The sequence below is a fragment of the Gossypium raimondii genome, chromosome 8 (assembly GCF_025698545.1).
Source record: "Gossypium raimondii isolate GPD5lz chromosome 8, ASM2569854v1, whole genome shotgun sequence".
Lineage (NCBI taxonomy): Eukaryota > Viridiplantae > Streptophyta > Magnoliopsida > Malvales > Malvaceae > Gossypium > Gossypium raimondii.
Genome location: NC_068572.1, coordinates 13,968,831 through 13,977,760, shown reverse-complemented (window position 1 = coordinate 13,977,760; position 8,930 = coordinate 13,968,831). Strand labels below are relative to the sequence as shown.

The window sequence follows — 8,930 nt, the reverse complement described above, 5'->3', positions numbered from 1 at the left end:
ATCTGGGAAGGCATGAAAAGCAATTCCATGACGGTGGGGAAGTACCGGGTTATCAATCCCAACCAGGAACGTCATCAACCATTACCCGATTCTCACAAGTTCAACGTCAAGGTAACGTCGTCGCATGGCCATATTTTTCAGTGGGTGGAGAAAGGACTGCGGTGGAGCAGGGAGATCACGTGGCTTGCTTTTCAGCATTGGAGATTGAAGGACAGGAGTTGACTTTTAAGGACTGGCTTAATGTCGCCAAGAAAGGCCATGCCAATGTAAGTCTCTTCTTTTATTTTCATGCTATTAGGATATAGTAGAAACAGCAAAAGTGGCCCAAACATAAGCATGCATGCTGTGTATATATATATTTTTAATAATGCATCGAAGGCTTTCTGGTTGTTTTGTGAATTGCAAGCCATGGAAGTGGAGCTGGAGCAGTTGTATGGTACTGTTAATTCCATTCATGAAGAAATGTTTTATTTCCGAGCAAGGTAGGGTAATGCATGTTTATTGTATAATTTGATATAAAATACTACTTAGTTAAATTTATTGTCAACAAAATATAACTTTTACCTTAATTTGTTTTGTTAAATCAAATTTAGTGTTATAACCGTAATACATTAATATAAAATAATGTTTTTAGAATAAATATAATATTAAAAACGGGCAAAATACCATTAAAAGCCATTTTTTTAAAAAATTACTGAAATGGGCCCAATAAATAATTAATTATCGGAATGGCCCAATTCCTCGAAAGCACATCCACGTCAGCGTGTTGTCAGGGGACGTTGTAGGAAGACGCTTCCTCATGGAAGCGCTTTGTCCACGTGCGCAGAAAGCGCGCCCTCAAGAACGCGTTTTCTTGCCACGTCAGCACTCCCTTGGGGACGCATTTTACCCGCGCTGAACAGTAGCAACAGTTACTTTTTTTACCGTTGGTGACCCACCCCAACGGTAAAAAATATATATAAAAACCCTCCTTTCATTTTTTTTTCACAACTTAATCCTTTCTCTCAATTTCTCTCTAATATTCTCTCAATTTCCTCTCAAATTCCTCTTAAATTCCTATTTAAAAAAGCTTTAATTTTTTTAATTATTTTTAAAAAAGTTTTAAATTTTATTTTTTAAAATTTTTTTTTAAATCTTAAAAATTTGTACGAATTTAGCAATGGCCGGAGAATTAATTCGTCTTGATGACAAGCACATATCCGTCGAACAAATGAAAATGGTAAGTGTTAAATTTAATTTTTAAATATTATTTAAGATTTTTTATGCAATTTTAAATAATTATTATTTATTTTATTATTTTTTATAAAAGTCTTTAGATCGGATATTACAATGCTATATCCGTAATATGCATGGTCCTCCATCACCATTGGTAGAGAATTACCTACGGGAAGCGGGTTTTTGGCACGTGGCGACGGTAGGCCGGGGATGCAAGTTGGACCCGAAACTTATCAGTGCGTTGATTGAGAGGTAGAGACCCGAGACGCACACATTCCATCTTCCATGTGGAGAGTGTACTATCACTTTGGAATATGTGAATTTGCAATTGGGATTGTCGGTGGACGGGTACGCAGTCACCGGGTCTGTTCAATCTGGTGATTGGGGAGCGGTATGCTACGAGCTTTTGGACGTTACCGGAGAATATTAACGGAGGTTGGATCGAGATGGGCTGGTTACGAGACACATTCCCGGATCCGGATGATGATTCTACCGAACTAGAAAGAATCTGATATGCTCGGGCATACATTCTTCAGATAATTGGAGGTTATCTGATGCCGGACTTGTCACGGAACCTTGTACATCTAAGATGGCTGCTGAAACTCGTTGGGTTTAGAGTAGCTGATAAATTTAGTTGGGGGTCTGCCGTGTTGGCAACATTGCACCGGGAGATGTGCGGGGCGACGCTACCGAATAAAGCGAAAATCGGAGGTCGCCTGTCACTATTGCAGTCATGGGCACGGTTTCGCCTTCCATTTTTACGTCCTCGAGTGGACCACCCATATACATTCCCACTCATAACGAGGTAAATTTTATATTAGATTTTACAATTATTACATAGATTTAAAATATAATAGTATGCTAAAAATTTATTTAATTAAGTGGAACCATTCGGCAAGTTATGCTCGATTACCTACCTCTCTTGAAGATATACGGCTTCTATTAGACCAACAGTCGGAAGCACAAGTAAGTATTAAATAAAATAGATATTTCCATCATGAGCTAGTCGATTGGTATTTAGTATTTAGTATTATGTATTATGTATTTAGTATTATGTATTTTGTATATAACTAATATTTCCATCATGTTCATATAGTTTAAATAGACAACATACGAGGATCCGGCAATTTGGGCAGTAATTCCGGATGAGTACTTCCAAAATCCAAACGCTTGGCATGTGAAAGTCGCATTGGTCAACTATAAGTCCGTGGAGATGCACCAGTCAGACAGAGTATTACGGCAATTTAGATTTTGACAACCGATTTTCGTGGCACCTGAGGTGTTGGATGATCATCACAAAATCGACCTACGGTAATTGCATACGGATTGGCCGAGATTCTGGTCATACTATATCCAAATGTGGGAAGATCGGTATGATTATATACCTACTCGAGAATCGATCATCGTTCTAAAGTTAGCGTGCGTGCCGGAATACATGCCATGGTTTAGGATCCATGGCAAGCCGTATTTACTGTCGGCAGAGGAGAGGCAACGACAATTGTATGTCCAAAGGAAACGGCGTGGCCATTTAAATCTAAAAAGAATGGACGACGACGCAGGCCCATCAACGAGGCCTAGACATTCACCCGGCCCATCATCGGCGCCCATACAATCACCAAGCCCAGCAATAGCACCAACACAGTCACCTGACCCAGCAGTTCAACGGACGATACCCACGGCACAGCCTTTTCAGATGATGTCAGGTGCGTATCCTAGCCCTTTTATATATCCTAACCCTTATATGTTTCCTTTTTATAGTCCTATGGCAGGTTTATGTCCATGGCCCGGTTCATCTCCATTTTTTATTACGCCGAGTGGACCGCCGATGTATAGGCTAACGTCGCACGAGGGATCGCAAGAGGGGCCGTCAGGGAGCTCTTCTTTTTACCAATCTCCATCACCGTATGGGTTTCAAACAGCTTCGCTGTTGGTGATGCAAACACCTCCACAGTCACTATTCTATCAAGGTGGCTCATCATCCCAACACCGACAACCAGATCCCTACCAGAGGAACCGAATCTCACGAGCAACTGAACCCTCACGGAAGCTAGACAAAGGAGGAATCCGGTAGCGTAAGTTAATTTAACGCCATGTGGTACTGAATCTAGCGGGCACGAAGATTGATTTTTATTTTAATATATTTGTACAAACATTTTGAATATTTTGATATTATTTGATGTAATAAAATAGATATTCTTCTATATTATTTCATGTACTAAAATAGAAATTTACTTTTACATTTTTAATATAATAGAAATTCTTTTAAATAAGGCAATATGTTGAATATTTCTATATTATTTCATTTAATAAAATAAAACGTTGTTTTGAATAAAGTAATTGTACTTTACTTTAATATTTTTAATAAAATAGATTTTCTTTTAAATAAGTCAATATTCTGAATATTTGTACCAATTTTTGATTTAAAAAAATATAAATAATACAAAATTTTTTACAATAACGTTCAACTATTGTAATTTGGGCATGATCGGCTTGTATGGCCTGGGTTCCTACACCATCCGCACAACTTCTGTTGACTGGCTGTTTCTCGGATATCCGTATTGTTATGTATTCTAGTCGAGCAAGGTCGACCATTTGGTTTGAGACGCAATTCTCTATCCGGTAACAGCTTAAAGGGAGTAAGCGATACAGATGGCCACTTACGTTCATCTAGGACCGGTGGGAATACGTGTCTCCAGATGTTGTACATGTTTTCTAATTTGTACACTTCGTCGACATAGCTCATTGGATCCAGACGGAGATTCTGACAAGCTGCAATTACATGAGCGCATCGGATAACGAAGTGCGTCAAACATCCCACAGTCACAAGTCCTATTTCGTAAGTGTACACGATATTGCCCGCTAATAACATCTTAGTGCGATCTGTCAAACTTATCAGCTTGCACTGCACACTTTGCCTCAAACTTATCAGCTTTAGATTTGACCACGTGGTAGTTAACACAGTTATTGATGCTATGTTGTTTCAAAGAACTAATAAAACTATCATTGTTGGAAAAATGATTACCAACTTCAAATCACTCGAATCCAATACCGAACTTGTACGATCATGCAACTGGTGTGGTAGATCTGGAAACTCCAACGCAACATCTGCAGACAAATCGACATTATGTGTTGAAACCATTTTTTTGTATTTGAAAAAAATGGGGATCGACTTTGAAAATGGGAATGGAGTCGCCACCGATCCTTTATTGGAGTGTGATCGGCCCACCTTAAAATCGATTTTGGTCTACGAGATTTGAGAAAATAGGTTCGGGAGTCGGTTACGCACGAGGAAGGGTTAGCACCCTCGTAACGCCCAAAATTGGTACCGAATTGATTGTTTAATGTTTTAGTATCGAAATTTTGAAAAGATTTTAAAATACGATCCTTTTATAAAATGAATGGGATGATAATGCTTGCTTATTTCAAAGAAATAAATTGTCACACTCCGTAAGTTAGAGTGCAACACTTCAAATCCTCAAAATTAAGTTTGACTTTTAAAACCTATGCATTTTGAGAAGGATATCTGATTATTTAGGTCAATCAAAAAATCAGAGTCCAGTAAGTTAGGGTTTAATTTCCCGAAATTCCTAAACAGCAAATATTGCATTTATTTTAAAATTGAGATAACAGAATGTCATATCCAATAAGTTAGGATCCAACATTTTGAAATCTTAAAAAACTTTATTTTAGAGATTGTATGGTTTTAATAAAATAAACAATTAGCTATTTGAATTCATCGAGAAGAATTGGAACCCAATAAGTTAGGGCACAATTCTCTCGAAAAATATGAACGCCAAGCCTTTTGAAAATTATGGAATAGAATGATTGTTGAGCTTTAAAAAAGCGACTTTTACAAATGGAACATGATTGAATAGCGATACGTAATGTAAAAAGATACAATTCACATTCTAGGTACAAACTGAGGGATAATAAACAATGGAGGAATTCGAACGAAAGTGGTTACAACAATTTTTATCATATTATACAAATATCCATCCTAATTGCCAAATATCAAATGAATTAAATGCCACAACATTTATTAATAATAACCTTTATAAGTTAAAATATTCACACATAGGCTCAAAATGGGCGTGAAACAATATGATACAACATTGGATAATGTTATTTTAAAACAAATTTGAAACAAATAATATATTTATTAATGTACCCTAAATAATGCATATAAAATGACTATGTAGAGTCCCAATACGTATATAATTTTTTTAAAAAGTAATCACCTAAATAGATTTTGAAAGAAATAAATTATATAAAATCGACTTAAAATACATATATACATATAAAAACTTTAAATTTATAATCATGATAATATTAAACATCAAAACAAAAGAATATACATATTTTTTTGAAATGATTTAATAACACGTATAGTGGCATTTAAAAATATTATATCAAAAATATAAGTTATAACACAAAATGAATTATTAAAATATACACAAGGTATGTCAATTATTATAAAAACATTTTTACATATATAGGCGGTGAAACAGATAATGATATAGGGTTTAAAAAATTTAAAACAATGTTGATAAATTCAAAATATGTTAATAATAATTTGGAATAACAATATGTTGCATCTTAAAATTAAATTAAAAATACGTTTGAAAACAATGTTAATCCTAACATTAAAAATTTATTATATAAAAAAACTAAGCTAATTTTACATTATGCTATATAAAAACTAAATTGAATGAGAGTTTCTTTAATATACTCACTATAAGAGCTAATAACATTTATGAAATTAAACAAAACATTATGATTGATAAGAAATAAAGTAAAATTAAAAAAAAATTAAATCGAAATTACAGCACTTAGAAGACTAAATTTGCAATCAATCAAAAACATGAGGACTAATACCACAATTAAACGCAATAGTTCAAACATTTAAAATCAGATAATAAAACGTCACCGTTTAACTATGAACCAAATTGAAACCAGAATAAATTATGTGGTGTAAATAGAAAACTGCGAAAAGTTGAATTAGAACAATATAAAACAAAGGAGGACTAGTTGCGAAAATAAACCAATGAACAAAGAGGCGCGGATCCTCTTCCCTGAACCGGGTCGGATCATCGGATCTCACCTCTTAAACGGCGCCGTTTTTTTATAACAAACATAAAAATAAAAACCTAATTTAAATCTGATCTGCCATTTGAAAGAAAAACCTAAGCTCTCCCCTATCAACTCTGCGCCGTTTCATATCCCGATCAGTGGCTATTCCGAATCCTCTTGCGCGACTCCGATTGCGACGGAGCAAGCAGAAGGCCGGTCACCAGGTACGTTCCTCGCTTTTCTCTTTTTATTATTTCGCATTTAGAGAAAAGATCAGAAATGAAAAGAAACGAAAAAAAACAAACAAAGAAAACAAACTATAAATCACCTTTTAAATTTTTTGTTTTCAATCTCTATGAACATTTTGATTCTTTTCTTGTATTCCATATCAGTGTAAAAAAAAGGGGGGGCCTTTACAGTGTTGGAATCGGTCTTATATAACCGAATCGAAAGGAAAAATAAAAATAAATAATAATAATAATAAATCCCAAAATCTCTTCTGTTATCTCTGTTATTTCTTTTTCTTTGTCTCTGCTGCCTTTGTTTGTTTGCGCGCAGGTACGATCGTACGGGGGCTGACGTGGCAGTACGGAGGCTAGCTGGAGGCGCGTGGAGGCACTGCATGCGTGGAGAGTGGCTGCGGCGCTGGAGGTTCTAGAAACCCTTAGGGTTTCTGAAACTGTAGAAAACCTGGGTTGTTTGGGCTTGATGCATTTGGTTTTGGGATTGGGTAATGTATTTTAGGTTTGGTTATTTAATTTCAGGTATGTAATTAGGTGGTGTATTGGGCTGACTAGGTTAGGTATTAGGAAATTTGGATTGGGCTATTGGGTTTTAGGTGGGTTTATTTTGGGGCTTAGTGGGTCTGTAATTAGGTATTGGACCCGAATTGCATTGAGCTTTGTAAAACGGGACATTTTATTATTATTTAGTTTATATTTTTTTTATATCTGGGTTTTAATAGTTGGGCTCGGGCCGAGCAAAATTTGGGTATTACATTATGCATGTGGGCTGGAGGTAAGTATGCCCTGAATCGTGGATTTTCTTCATCATCTGAACCCCCTTCAACATCTTCAGGTTCAGTTGGAATAAGCTTCGGTTCAGAAAATAATGCAACTTCTGCACTATTGGGCCCGGCCTCTCGAGGTGGATCCACATCGGAGTCATTTTCTAACCCACCATCATCTGCAACATACGACGTCCCCTCACCGGTGGATGTCGTAGGGAGTACATCATCCCTTCTTCTGGGTGTTTCATAACGTCCCTAATTGGATGTAGATTGCCTACCACTAGAAGTTGATCCCATTCCCCAGTACGTATTTCCAGCATCAAACATCGACCCACCGAGGTACATGTCCCATCCACCAACAGAGTGTCTTACAGGGGATGTGCATTCCATACCGCTACCAAACATGGGTTGTTCTGTGTTTTGTAACCCACTAACCAAGTGTTGGGCAGGGGTCGTGTATACCTCTCGAACAGCAGTAGCAAGTACATCATTTGGCGATGTAAAGTGTACATATAACTCAATATAGGGTGCTCCACTAGCGAGATGAGTCTGCACCATTGCCTCCAAGCTATGAGCACCTTTTATGTCGAACAAGTCATATATCATCGGATCAATAGAAGAACAAAATCGATACGTAATAGATAGAACTTTCATTGGCGTCGTTCTGAATATTTTACGCCTAATTCTTTTACGAAGTTCTGTAAAATCTATGTTCTGGTTAAAAACCAGTCGCACTGTATTCTCCGATAAAAAAACAACACCGTTCTCGGTGTGGCAAACCTCACCATCATAGTAAATAACAGCACTAATACGTTTACTCATCTTTAATTTCTATCCTTCTTAGCCTCTCTAAATTATTTTTGCTGTAACTTATGCAATCTGAGAAAATTGTTTGCCTCATTTATAGCCTCAGGCCAAACATGTGCTACTGTAGCAAAAGCGCGTTCACATGGGAGCGATTTTAGTACTTTTGCTGACAAAGCATCCTACTTAAAGCGTTTTTGACACTATTTGCTCAGAAACGTCTACTCGAAATTATTTTTTTAGGAGCTACTGTAGCAAAAGCACTTCCACGTGGGAGCTATTTCAGTACTTTTGCTGACAATGCATCTTGCTTAAAGCATTTTTGACACTATTTGCTCAGAAACGTCTACTCGAAATTATTTTTTCAGGAGCTACTGTAGCAAAAGCGCGTCCATGTGGGAGCGATTTCCTTAAAAAATTCTTAATTAAATTACTCAAGTAACCCTAAACCCTAATTTAATTGATTTTTTCTTAAAAAACCATAAACACGAAACCTAATCCAATTTTGAAAAATTTATAATTAATTTAATTGAGAAACCTTAAACCCTAATCCCTTATTTATTTAATTTTTTCTCTAAAACCCTAAACCTAAAAACCCCCAAAACCTTAACTCTAAACCCTAAACCCAAAACCCTAACGGCAGTGCAAAACGCTTCCTTGAAGAAGCGTTTTCCTACTTTGTCCCCTGACAACGCGTTGATGTGGACGCATTTTTAGGGAAATAGGGTCATTCCAGTAATTAATTTATTTACAGGGCCCATTTCGGTAAATTTTTCTAAAAAAGGGCTTTTATATGTATTTTCCCCATTAAAAACTATACATGTTTTTTAAG

The 8,930-nt window shown here is 36.3% G+C and overlaps 1 pseudogene; it reads left to right on the top strand.

Moving 5' to 3' along the window:
* Positions 1-6,943, top strand: LOC128042999 (transmembrane emp24 domain-containing protein p24delta9-like; annotated as a pseudogene).
* The last annotated feature ends 1,987 nt before the right edge of the window (positions 6,944-8,930 follow it).